The sequence below is a fragment of the Ixodes scapularis genome, unplaced genomic scaffold (genome assembly GCF_016920785.2).
Source record: "Ixodes scapularis isolate PalLabHiFi unplaced genomic scaffold, ASM1692078v2 PGA_scaffold11__112_contigs__length_91849675, whole genome shotgun sequence".
In the NCBI taxonomy this organism is placed as follows: domain Eukaryota; kingdom Metazoa; phylum Arthropoda; class Arachnida; order Ixodida; family Ixodidae; genus Ixodes; species Ixodes scapularis.
In genome coordinates, this window is record NW_024609837.1 from 32,922,515 (window position 1) to 32,935,478 (window position 12,964).

The window sequence follows — 12,964 nt, forward strand, 5'->3', positions numbered from 1 at the left end:
TACGACCAACCGCCAGAATCACGACATGCAACAGCATGACACTTTGGCTTCTGTGACGTCATTTGTTGCCACTTTGGGACCACTTTTGATGTATGGGCAGCATAGGACGCTAAACACACCGGTTGGAAACACGCTACGGACACAATACTATATATAACCTTGACATGGAATCTGTCTTGCACTGTGAATGTCTTGTACATTTCTCTCGCTACCTTCTCTGGAATGCCGTTTTCTGATTCAAAGCGCATCCTTGATTTCTTATGCTGTAACCTCCGTCTGGTTTTTTCATCTGTCAACTGCCTTGCTTATGTTGAAATAGTGCGACCAAGACTAGAATATGCGTCCTCGGCGTGGGAGCCACATGTTAAATGTCTCTCATCCAATTTCAGGGGTGGATGCAGGAATTTCCTGAGGAGGGGGGGGGGGGGGGGGGGGTCAGGTGTTGGTCACCGTACCATATCTTTAGGAACCCCCTCCCCTTCTCCCTCGTTTCACGCCCTAAATTTTACGCATGCAGAAATCAAGAGGGGGGGGGGGGGGTCAGGATATCCGGACCCCCCCTCTAAATCCGCCCCTGCCCAATCCGGATTTGGTTCAGAATCGGGCTAGTACTCGCTTTATTCTACATTTTAGGTTTGGTAGCATCACTAAACTTAAATGCAACTTAAATGCAGTTTTTTTTTTTCAAACTCCCCTGTGTTCATATAGGCATATTAGTAAACTTTGTCTCCATCATAGGTTTTAATTCCTGCATGATTTATTCATCTTGCCACCGCATCGGATATTCCCTCGCATTGATCACTGTTCCTCTCAACAGGCCTGTCGACTTTAATGGCCTGTCTGAAGCCACTGTTTCCCTCCAAGACATTGACTCCTTTCGTGACATATTAAGCTCAATATTTTATTAAATCACTCCATTATGCAATACCCTAACCCCAGGGCTCTTAGGATACTTAAAATAAATAAACAAAATGAAAAAAGTCGGTAGTTGGAAAGAAACTGGACGATTCTTGTCGTGAGAAGCCAAGTCTTTTGATATGTGGCGCCAAGTCTTCATAAATGGTGTTTTGCAAACAGAAGCCAGGCTCAGATGGCAAATGTAGCACAGGTTTAGTTATTGTCCACGAAAGAGCACGAGCTTGTTGAAGTATTGCCGGACGGGCACTCCCCTTTCCTCGGCACTTTGCTGCCGGCACATGTGGTGAATCCTCAGCTGAAAGTAGTGTGCCAGCATCTTCTTGAGCATGACAGAGAAGTGAGATTGATTGTCAATTGTTTGTGCAACAAACAGGTGGTCGAACCTCTTGAAGGATGGTGACAAGGAGACAATACTCAATGTCTCGGTTTGCAGCCTGAGAAGCCAGTTCCGCCCTCCCTTGGCCACTGTGTCGAAGTTTCTGCGAAGCACCTTCTCGGCAGTGGTGCAGAGATACAGAATGTCTGGGGATGGACTGTGGAGACCGCCCTTGTCCTTGACACGCACCAGGTCACATTTGTCAGTGGTGAGAAGTGCAATCCTTGCACAGTCCGGGCATTTTGCGTCTTTTGCAAAGTGAACGGCCACATTGCCCGCAATGTATTGTACAATGCTCTCGGCAAACTCCGAGAGAGGCTTGTATCCTATAACCCAGGTGGCGTCGGCGTCGTCCTGGCTTGTGTCAGCTGTCGGGTCTTGCTGGCGCTTGTCCGACGAGCTCAAAAGGAGCGTCTCCGTGCCGTCGACCTGACAGTTGCCACGGCTCGAGGGCAGCACATTCGCGATGAGGCACTTCCTGTACGCCGAGCGAAATTCGAGGGCCGTAGGATTGTTGTTGTTGCCCGTTCTGTTCCTGATTATTGCAAAGAACAATTCGAGGTGGTCTTGACTTAGCTTGCGTGTCAGCAGGCACTTGAGCAAAGGACTGCTGCTCCAAACGAGGTCTTCAGCCAGACCCTTGATGGACTGGAGGGCCAACAGAAATCCAACAATGGCGGTCTTTCTTGGACCTTGGATCAGGGGTCTGCCCGTGGTATCCTTTAGGCCTCTGAGATAGCGCGAGGCTTTGTCAATCCTTGTCAAGATTGTCTCCTTGTTGTTGACGCAAATGGGGGCCTTGCTGCCAAGAGCGAGAGGGTGGCAGGAATTGGTGAGGTCAAACGTGTCGTCCACTACTGCTGCAAACTCGGCAGTGGCCTCCACACCCTCAAAGCCGGGGATCTGCTTTTCCTTGCAGAACAACAAGGCGCAGCTGACGGAGCGGCTTAACGTCTGTGCCGCCAACGACACCTTCATCTTCTGTTGGTGGAAATCGATGTGCCGTCTCCAAAGTTTGTTCCCGGCGTGTAGGCCTTCCTTTTGTTGTAGGCGATCCAAACACATTATGTAATGCCAGGCAACAGTCCTACCCGCACCATCCCTGATGAGCTCCTTTTCAGCCAGCAGGTTTCGCATGAGCTTCAACATGTGGCATGCGTCTAAGATTGCATACACCCTTCTTGACGGGTCGGAGGGGTGAGGGAACCAGCTCTTCATTCTTGGTTCCGCCAGGCTTACGCCAAGCGCTGAGAGCATGGATAGATTGCAGCTTGTGCCGTCGCACGTCACAGAGATGCAGTCGGCACCAGCCTCCTTCAATTTTATCAGGTATTGCTGGACCAAATTGGACCGAACAGTGCCGTCGAGTCCATCAATCAGGGCATATCCCAGAGGTAGCTTCCAGTTGCGGTTGACGGCAACTGCCAGGAAAACAAGCGCGTGCTTCGCATATGCAATGCAGTCGTCTTTGGGGATGCCATGGCCCAGGTCGCAGTAGCCTACAACTTCCTTGCCGTCCCAGTCCGCTTGTTTCTTTATACTAATCTCATCTACCATAAGGCTGATGAGGAGAGGTCCTTTCTGAGCTTCGTGGGAAACTTTTTCGAAGCACTCCTTTGTGAAGCCCGGCTTCGCACCAATCACGGCTGCCCATTTCCGAAGTGCGCTGGGGTGAGGCAGTTTCACATGTTTGTGCAGAAATTTGTAAGCTTTGGCCGAATAGAAATGCAGTGTCAAGGCAAACTTGCGCACATCTTCCGAGTAGCTGTTGTTTGCCTTTCCTGTTTTTTTCAGCACAATGTCTCGCAGTGTGCCACTGAAGATGTTGTCCAGGATGGCTACCGCTGGTTGAGGTAGCTGTGCCCTGAGTTTCTTCAGCAGCGCATTGAGTTTTTTTATCTTCATTCCCTTCCGGTTCGCCTTTCTTTTTGCTTGTCTTAGGATCTTCTTGGCTTTTCGCAGCTTGCGCTTGCTGGCAGCTAGAAGCATCCTGTCCCGTCGTGGAGACACAACTGTGTAGCTGTGGTCGCCAGAGCAGGTGGCCGGCCGTGAAGATGGAGCTTCGGGGCTGCTTGACGCTGCTTGAGAATCTGCTGTGGATGGGGCGTGTGGAGAGGGAAAGTCAGTCTGGCGGGACCGTTGAGATCGGACCACTTGGGAGGTGGAGGGAAAGTCAGTTCGGGGGTGTTGTTGAGGTCTGTCCGTTTGAGGGGTGAACAGTGTGGGCACTGCTCCTTGTTTGAGGTTAGTCTTGCCAACAAGCCTGTGGAAGCAGTCATTTTCGAAGTGCTCTGAACACAGCTTGGAGAACTTGGTGGGAGTCCAGTGTATGCATTCCATTTTCTGCAGCCATGCCTGGAGGAGTTCTGGATGTCTCAGTGGAAATCTGCGGGAGACAACGAGGTCGGACTGTCAAAACACCGAAACAATGCTGTCTTTCAATAAAGCAAATACATATTTGTGCATTTCTAATTATTGTTTGTGTGCATTTTATTATAGAAAAATATGCTTATTCTAAACTACCCCTTCTGCCTCATTTATATGCCACTAATATTTGAAGTTTCTGAAACATTTGTTGCAAGTATGACGAGCAGGTAATTTGAAATGTTTCAAGCCCAATTTGGAGTAGTTTAGATAATGTGCTTCAACCACAGAGCAACTTTCAAATATGTGCGGTTGTCCTACATAAATCTGACCAAAACTGCAAGTTTAGATCCAATGATTGCGCTTGCTTGCCTATCGCATATTTAACTGTATTATAATGATGCGACTTAATTATGCCGAAATGCGGGCTAAGGTTCGTAAAGATCGCAACGCAGTTGGAAAGAGTTGACCGCAGTAATTTGAGAGTTAGTGGAAAGCTTACCCGTGGAACGTTATTGCCGAGTCCTTCTTGTACCTGTTAGTACAGTTAGGAGCCGCGCACGAATGCGGCATAGCTTGTTCAAATCAAGTTGGAAATAAAATGGCAAAGGAATCGGACACGACGAGCTGACAGCCTCTGAACCACAGGAATATGCGCAGTCGTCTGCTATCTTTTGGCCGCAAATTCAAACGAAGCTTGATTGAAGTCAATGTTGTAGATTACTTTATTACATCAGTTATAAGCACTAAAAAACTGCGCCACTTTGTCAACATTGCAGTTATAACCAAAATCACACAAAAAATTGCGCGCCAAAATTGTCGTCTGCTACTTTTTGCGCGCCCTAGCTGCTGCTGTTCAATTCCATGAAATGCTCTAACCGGCATCTTCCAGCGATAATACGAAATCGGCATACACATATCAAGCAACAAATAGGAATTTCCGTTCTCAGTAGCATGCATTAATACAAACCCCCTTGACAACGGTGCACATTTCAACACTGCACTGTGGTGGAAGCATCTTGCAGGCACGCAAGTATGATTTCAAACATATCACTTCGATAGTCTATTGTCTAATGCATGCTACTGAGAACGGAAATTCCTATTTGTTGCTTGATATGTGTATGCCGATTTCGTATTATCGCTGGAAGATGCCGGTTTGGGCATTTCATGGAATTGAACAGCAGCAGCTAGGGCGCGCAAAAAGTAGCAGACGACAATTTTGGCGCGCAATTTTTTGTGTGATTTTGGTTATAACTGCAATGTTGACAAAGTGGCACAGTTTTTTAGTGCTTATAACTGATGTAATAAAGTAATCTACAACATTGACTTCAATCAAGCTTCGTTTGAATTTGCGGCCAAAAGATAGCAGACGACTGCGCATATTCCTGTGGTTCAGAGGCTGTCAGCTCGTCGTGTCCGATTCGTTTGCCATTTTATTTCTAACTTGATTTGAACTCTAAAAGCTATGCCGCATTCGTGCGCGGCTCCTAACTGTACTAACAGGTACAAGAAGGACTCGGCAATAACGTTCCACGGGTAAGCTTTCCACTAACTCTCAAATTACTGCGGTCAACTCTTTCCAACTGCGTTGCGATCTTTACGAACCTTAGCCCGCATTTCGGCATAATTAAGTCGCATCATTATAATACAGTTAAATATGCGATAGGCAAGCAAGCGCAATCATTGGATCTAAACTTGCAGTTTTGGGCACATTTATGTAGGACAACCGCACATATTTGAAAGTTGCTCTGTGGTTGAAGCACATTATCTAAACTACTCCAAATTGGGTTTGAAACATTTCAAATTACCTGCTCGTCATACTTGCAACAAATGTTTCAGAAACTTCAAATATTAGTGGCATATAAATGAGGCAGAAGGGGTAGTTTAGAATAAGCATATTTTTCTATAATAAAATGCACACAAACAATAATTAGAAATGCACAAATATGTATTTGCTTTATTGAAAGACAGCATTGTTTCGGTGTTTTGACAGTCCGACCTCGTTGTCTCCCGCAGATTTCCACTGAGACATCCAGAACTCCTCCAGGCATGGCTGCAGAAAATGGAATGCATACACTGGACTCCCACCAAGTTCTCCAAGCTGTGTTCAGAGCACTTCGAAAATGACTGCTTCCACAGGCTTGTTGGCAAGACTAACCTCAAACAAGGAGCAGTGCCCACACTGTTCACCCCTCAAACGGACAGACCTCAACAACACCCCCGAACTGACTTTCCCTCCACCTCCCAAGTGGTCCGATCTCAACGGTCCCGCCAGACTGACTTTCCCTCTCCACACGCCCCATCCACAGCAGATTCTCAAGCAGCGTCAAGCAGCCCCGAAGCTCCATCCTCACGGCCAGCCACCTGCTCTGGCGACCACAGCTACACAGTTGTGTCTCCACGACGGGACAGGATGCTTCTAGCTGCCAGCAAGCGCAAGCTGCGAAAAGCCAAGAAGATCCTAAGACAAGCAAAAAGAAAGGCGAACCGGAAGGGAATGAAGATAAAAAAACTCAATGCGCTGCTGAAGAAACTCAGGGCACAGCTACCTCAACCAGCGGTAGCCATCCTGGACAACATCTTCAGTGGCACACTGCGAGACATTGTGCTGAAAAAAACAGGAAAGGCAAACAACAGCTACTCGGAAGATGTGCGCAAGTTTGCCTTGACACTGCATTTCTATTCGGCCAAAGCTTACAAATTTCTGCGCAAACATGTGAAACTGCCTCACCCCAGCGCACTTCGGAAATGGGCAGCCGTGATTGGTGCGAAGCCGGGCTTCACAAAGGAGTGCTTCGAAAAAGTTTCCCACGAAGCTCAGAAAGGACCTCTCCTCATCAGCCTTATGGTAGATGAGATTAGTATAAAGAAACAAGCGGACTGGGACGGCAAGGAAGTTGTAGGCTACTGCGACCTGGGCCATGGCATCCTCAAAGACGACTGCATTGCATATGCGAAGCACGCGCTTGTTTTCCTGGCAGTTGCCGTCAACCGCAACTGGAAGCTACCTCTGGGATATGCCCTGATTGATGGACTCGACGGCACTGTTCGGTCCAATTTGGTCCAGCAATACCTGATAAAATTGAAGGAGGCTGGTGCCGACTGCATCTCTGTGACGTGCGACGGCACAAGCTGCAATCTATCCATGCTCTCAGCGCTTGGCGTAAGCCTGGCGGAACCAAGAATGAAGAGCTGGTTCCCTCACCCCTCCGACCCGTCAAGAAGGGTGTATGCAATCTTAGACGCATGCCACATGTTGAAGCTCATGCGAAACCTGCTGGCTGAAAAGGAGCTCATCAGGGATGGTGCGGGTAGGACTGTTGCCTGGCATTACATAATGTGTTTGGATCGCCTACAACAAAAGGAAGGCCTACACGCCGGGAACAAACTTCGGAGACGGCACATCGATTTCCACCAACAGAAGATGAAGGTGTCGTTGGCGGCACAGACGTTAAGCCGCTCCGTCAGCTGCGCCTTGTTGTTCTGCAAGGAAAAGCAGATCCCCGGCTTTGAGGGTGTGGAGGCCACTGCCGAGTTTGCAGCAGTAGTGGACGACACGTTTGACCTCACCAATTCCTGCCACCCTCTCGCTCTTGGCAGCAAGGCCCCCATTTGCGTCAACAACAAGGAGACAATCTTGACAAGGATTGACAAAGCCTCGCGCTATCTCAGAGGCCTAAAGGATACCACGGGCAGACCCCTGATTCAAGGTCCAAGAAAGACCGCCATTGTTGGATTTCTGTTGGCCCTCCAGTCCATCAAGGATCTGGCTGAAGACCTCGTTTGGAGCAGCAGTCCTTTGCTCAAGTGCCTGCTGACACGCAAGCTAAGTCAAGACCACCTCGAATTGTTCTTTGCAACAATCAGGAACAGAACGGGCAACAACAACAATCCTACGGCCCTCGAATTTCGCTCGGCGTACAGGAAGTGCCTCATCGCGAATGTGCTGCCCTCGAGCCGTGGCAACTGTCAGGTCGACGGCACGGAGACGCTCCTTTTGAGCTCGTCGGACAAGCGCCAGCAAGACCCGACAGCTGACACAAGCCAGGACGACGCCGACGCCACCTGGGTTATAGGATACAAGCCTCTCTCGGAGTTTGCCGAGAGCATTGTACAATACATTGCGGGCAATGTGGCCGTTCACTTTGCAAAAGACGCAAAATGCCCGGACTGTGCAAGGATTGCACTTCTCACCACTGACAAATGTGACCTGGTGCGTGTCAAGGACAAGGGCGGTCTCCACAGTCCATCCCCAGACATTCTGCATCTCTGCACCACTGCCGAGAAGGTGCTTCGCAGAAACTTCGACACAGTGGCCAAGGGAGGGCGGAACTGGCTTCTCAGGCTGCAAACCGAGACATTGAGTATTGTCTCCTTGTCACCATCCTTCAAGAGGTTCGACCACCTGTTTGTTGCACAAACAATTGACAATCAATCTCACTTCTCTGTCATGCTCAAGAAGATGCTGGCACACTACTTTCAGCTGAGGATTCACCACATGTGCCGGCAGCAAAGTGCCGAGGAAAGGGGAGTGCCCGTCCGGCAATACTTCAACAAGCTCGTGCTCTTTCGTGGACAATAACTAAACCTGTGCTACATTTGCCATCTGAGCCTGGCTTCTGTTTGCAAAACACCATTTATGAAGACTTGGCGCCACATATCAAAAGACTTGGCTTCTCACGACAAGAATCGTCCAGTTTCTTTCCAACTACCGACTTTTTTCATTTTGTTTATTTATTTTAAGTATCCTAAGAGCCCTGGGGTTAGGGTATTGCATAATGGAGTGATTTAATAAAATATTGAGCTTAATATGTCACGAAAGGAGTCAATGTCTTGGAGGGAAACAGTGGCTTCAGACAGGCCATTAAAGTCGACAGGCCTGTTGAGAGGAACAGTGATCAATGCGAGGGAATATCCGATGCGGTGGCAAGATGAATAAATCATGCAGGAATTAAAACCTATGATGGAGACAAAGTTTACTAATATGCCTATATGAACACAGGGAAGTTTGAAAAAAAAAAACTGCATTTAAGTTGCATTTAAGTTTAGTGATGCTACCAAACCTAAAATGTAGAATAAAGCGAGTACTAGCCCGATTCTGAACCAAATCCGGATTGGGCAGGGGCGGATTTAGAGGGGGGGTCCGGATATCCTGACCCCCCCACCCCCCCCTCTTGATTTCTGCATGCGTAAAATTTAGGGCGTGAAACGAGGGAGAAGGGGAGGGGGTTCCTAAAGATATGGTACGCTGACCAACACCTGACCCCCCCCCCCCCCCCCCTCCTCAGGAAATTCCTGCATCCACCCCTGAAATTGGATGAGAGACATTTAACATGTGGCTCCCACGCCGAGGACGCATATTCTAGTTTTGGTCGCACTATTTCAACATAAGCAAGGCAGTTGACAGATGAAAAAACCAGACGGAGGTTACAGCATAAGAAATCAAGGATGCGCTTTGAATCAGAAAACGGCATTCCAGAGAAGGTAGCGAGAGAAATGTACAAGACATTCACAGTGCAAGACAGATTCCATGTCAAGGTTATATATAGTATGGTGTCCGTAGCGTGTTTCCAACCGGTGTGTTTAGCGTCCTATGCTGCCCATACATCAAAAGTGGTCCCAAAGTGGCAACAAATGACGTCACAGAAGCCAAAGTGTCATGCTGCTGAATGTCGTGATTCTGGCGGTTGGTCGTAGAAATGCTAACGAAAAGGCTGCGAGTAGAACAACCGAACACGAGTGTCGCTGTCGTCAGGGCGTCCCAACTTCTAGCTGCCAAAACTTCCGTGGACTGCAACACTGAAGAGCGACCTGCAGCAAAACAGGCGTCCGTCACGTTCACCCGCGCTGCTGTGACACTGCCAGGATTGCGGCCGGCAACAGCATGACGCTTGTATGACGTCACCGAGAGGAAATTGAGGGACCACTTTTTCAGAATCGGTAAACACACCAGTCGGAGACGCATCGCAGGCAGCATGCTAATGGAGTAAGCAGTGAACAAATGTCGGCAGATATGTTGATGTGTAACTAACCATTACTTAGGTCTACATAACTTTCAAAGTTACATTAAGTTTTGTGTGGTTGATATGACTCTGTAAATGACACAGACATAAGAAGAAAAGAAAAACACTAAAAGACAAGGATAGGGCAAGTTTTTTAAAAAAAAATCACAAAAGGGAGCAATGGTTCAACTAGATGTCTTTCTGGTACGCCAGAAGCTACAGGAGTGCCTCTGGAGTGACATATATGTAAGGATGCTTTCGATCCATGCCAGTGTAGAGAAAGTGCGGAGACTTTTGTTAGTAGTCGCTTCTGAAAGACGTCACTGAAAGCTAAAGGCACTATATTGGACAGGGACAGCAGTCCCTGCAGACTATTTTCTCTCACGATTCAAATGACCGCTCGAACAAAAGCAAGAGTCAAAGAAGATGCTGACAGAGCCCCGAGAGAAAGTCATAAAAAGAGAAGCAAGCATGCCTCGTGAAGCGCAGAAGTGCTTTGCTGCAATGGCACCAGACCTAGGTGAGTATGATGCCTTCAGCGTACTCAGGAGGCTGAAGATGGGTCACCCTTGAGAAGGTTGATGGTCAGCCTGCGTCGCTTCGGTGTCCAGCCGTCCGTGCAATGTCACGACCTGCCTCCACCGTGTCGACCGTAGCAAACAGGCAAAAAGAAAGCACGTGGCCGTCCCCGGAACAGCTGTGCTTGGTGAAAGACACTGTAACAACAGAGTTACAATCCAGCATTATGCTGTCTCGGCTGCTCTGTAAAAAATCTGTGAGCCCCTTGTTATTTTCCTGCACTTGACACCAGCAGTGGTTGAAGGACTGCACTTGTGTCTGCGGATGCCCAGTCCTTCTGTAACAAGACGGCGCAACAGCTTTAGCGCTTGCTGGTATCCCGGAAAAAGCTGTATCCGAAAAAAAGAGACATAAAGTGGTTTCAGGTGTAACCGTTCACAAGCTTCGACGCGAGCGAGTAAGCACTGTCTTGAGAACTTTGACCAACGACATTGGTTTCCATCAACTATTCTCAGCCGTGTTGACACCTACAGACGACTACCGGCGCCTTGCAAGCAGAGAATTAACGCTGTGTCTAAAGGTAGTTTGGACGTACCCGGAAGGCATTCCTTACATACGTTGGACATACTCGGCCGATTTTTTTAAAGGTACGTCGGACGTATGCGCGGTAGAGATCTTATATATGAAGACGGCGCCTGGTGTGCGCCGAGGGCTCAGGACTCCGAGGACCATGCTTACAAATCACAGCGCGAACTTACGGTAGCAGTGCCGTTCCCCACGGGCACGGCAACCTATAGCAACCTAATATGGGTCGGACGTAAAAGAAAATCGGCCGGGAACGTCTGACGTGATCAACCGTATCCTCGAGCCTTAGTCACGCGAAAGCACCAAAACCTCTCACGCATTCATTCTCGGCTTCCAATCGCAGACACTCCATATGCCCTGCGTACCTATCCTTAAGAGCAATGAACATTCCGCAGGTCGAGTGCAGAGAGAATGCAAAACTTTCATGCGAGATATCCACGCGATGTTTGACATGTACTACGACCGATTCGGATCGGTGCCCATACCTGGTTAGATCTTGTGCCATACGTTCATACCCGGCTCTATTTGTTCATCGTCTGCCTAGCCAAACATAGCACGCATGGAGATTTTCCAATCTCCCACAGCACGATCATCGCGGTTCAATGCGACTCGCACCGCCGTTGCCGCCGTCGCCGCACCAGCCGCCCCCGACCAGCTCGCACACGCACACACTCGCGCTCGGCTCGGCTACAGTGGCTCCCATTCAGGCGGCCGTGTCGCCGTGTTCGAAAATTTACTCTATCTCACTCTTGGGAAAAGGTCTTGTACCCGTTGCGTTCAAAAACCTACCCGCGTCAACCTGTCTTGTCACGTGACTTGATTCGCCGGAATAACTCGGGTCTATTTGAGTAAGATTGGAACACATCCCCAGAGAGCCCATCTGCTGACCGTGATCTGGCCAATCTGATCTGACCCACCTCTGGGCGCAGTCATCTTTAAGTCACGTGATCACTAATGTGGCAAACAGGCAATATGGCGGCAATCGGGGGGCTGCCATTTCCGCTGCAGGCAGTGGGTTCCGGTTTACCGCTCTAAGGTAATACTCAAGCTCGTTGGTTGAACCTTATCTTCCACCAAAGGCTTTCTGTGTTGGGGCAATCAGGCATGATGATGCAGTCTAAATTTTTTTTTAAACAATTGCGACCCCTCCTCCCCGTGACCCTCGATCTTTTCTTATAATTTTATACGATGGTTGGAGTAATTCGCTGCCTTGAATGTTCTCATGGAGCCAGGTTTCGGTTACTACTACAATGTGTGGATTATGAAGCATCAGCAAATGATCAAGCTCAGCGACCTTATTCACAAGGCTTCTGGCGTTAACGTTAATCAGGCGCAGGCATTTTTCCTGCAACTGTTGTTGTTGTCACTTACTGTTTCTCTCAGGGCTGCGCCTGCTCGACACTTTTACCCTGTGTCCCTCGGACTCGCTCCAATAAAAAGTATCACCATTGACCTGAATCTTGTCGTGTATAAGCCTTACACGCGAATTATTAGCTCTCTCTGCACTGGTACTCGCCCAAAGATTCTTCCGTTTAATCCATGTGTCCAGAGAATAGTCATTGGAGATAGAAATCTTAGTGCCTTTGAGTTTTTTGCAGTTGCGAAACACTTCAACTTTTTTGTTGTAATCAAAGAGTTTTAAGATAATCGGCCTAGTTATGCCCTCGTTGCGTTTCCCCAGCCTGTGAATACGTTCCAACGTTTCTACAGCCACGCCCAACTTATTTAGAAAGAGGTCAGTGACCACTTTGGTTTTTACTTCGTCATCAGTTTCGTTTTGTGCCTCGGGAACACTATCAAGTTATTGCGCCTACCTCTGTCTTCAAGGTCAATTAACTTCTCATGCTGAAGCCTAATTGTTTCCTCCAACTGGAGGAAACAATTAGGTTTTAGTGCTGCTCTTACGTAGCCTGCAAAACAACTGTTCGGTTGGCACACCTGAAGAAACGCGCCACTGTCTTACAGGCATAGACCCTCAGGGAGTGCTGCTTCAATCAGTTCAAGCACCATGTTATGGATAACTGCTGTGGCCACAATGCCGGCAAATGCAGTGTCGAGTCCTCAGGTTGAACTTGACATCAGGAAAACAGCATTTCTGTACATCATACTGCCCTTCCTTGGGGTGAAGTCGTCTATGCATGACTTTTGTCATATATAAACCCACTGGCATGGCCAGGAATTTTATTTTTTTACAGCGAAG

General features: G+C 48.4%; 1 long non-coding RNA gene across 2 annotated transcripts; it reads left to right on the forward strand.

Moving 5' to 3' along the window:
- The first annotated feature begins 1,439 nt into the window (after positions 1 to 1,439).
- On the forward strand, positions 1,440 to 3,766 carry LOC121835015. 2 transcript variants are annotated; one of them, XR_006077442.1, is made up of 3 exons: positions 1,440 to 1,799; positions 3,089 to 3,332; positions 3,644 to 3,766. It is a non-coding gene; the product is annotated as an uncharacterized LOC121835015 (long non-coding RNA). The 2 variants fall into 2 exon arrangements; XR_006077441.1 differs by lacking the exon at positions 1,440 to 1,799 and having other exon boundaries at positions 2,775 to 3,332.
- Positions 3,767 to 12,964: the final 9,198 nt, after the last annotated feature.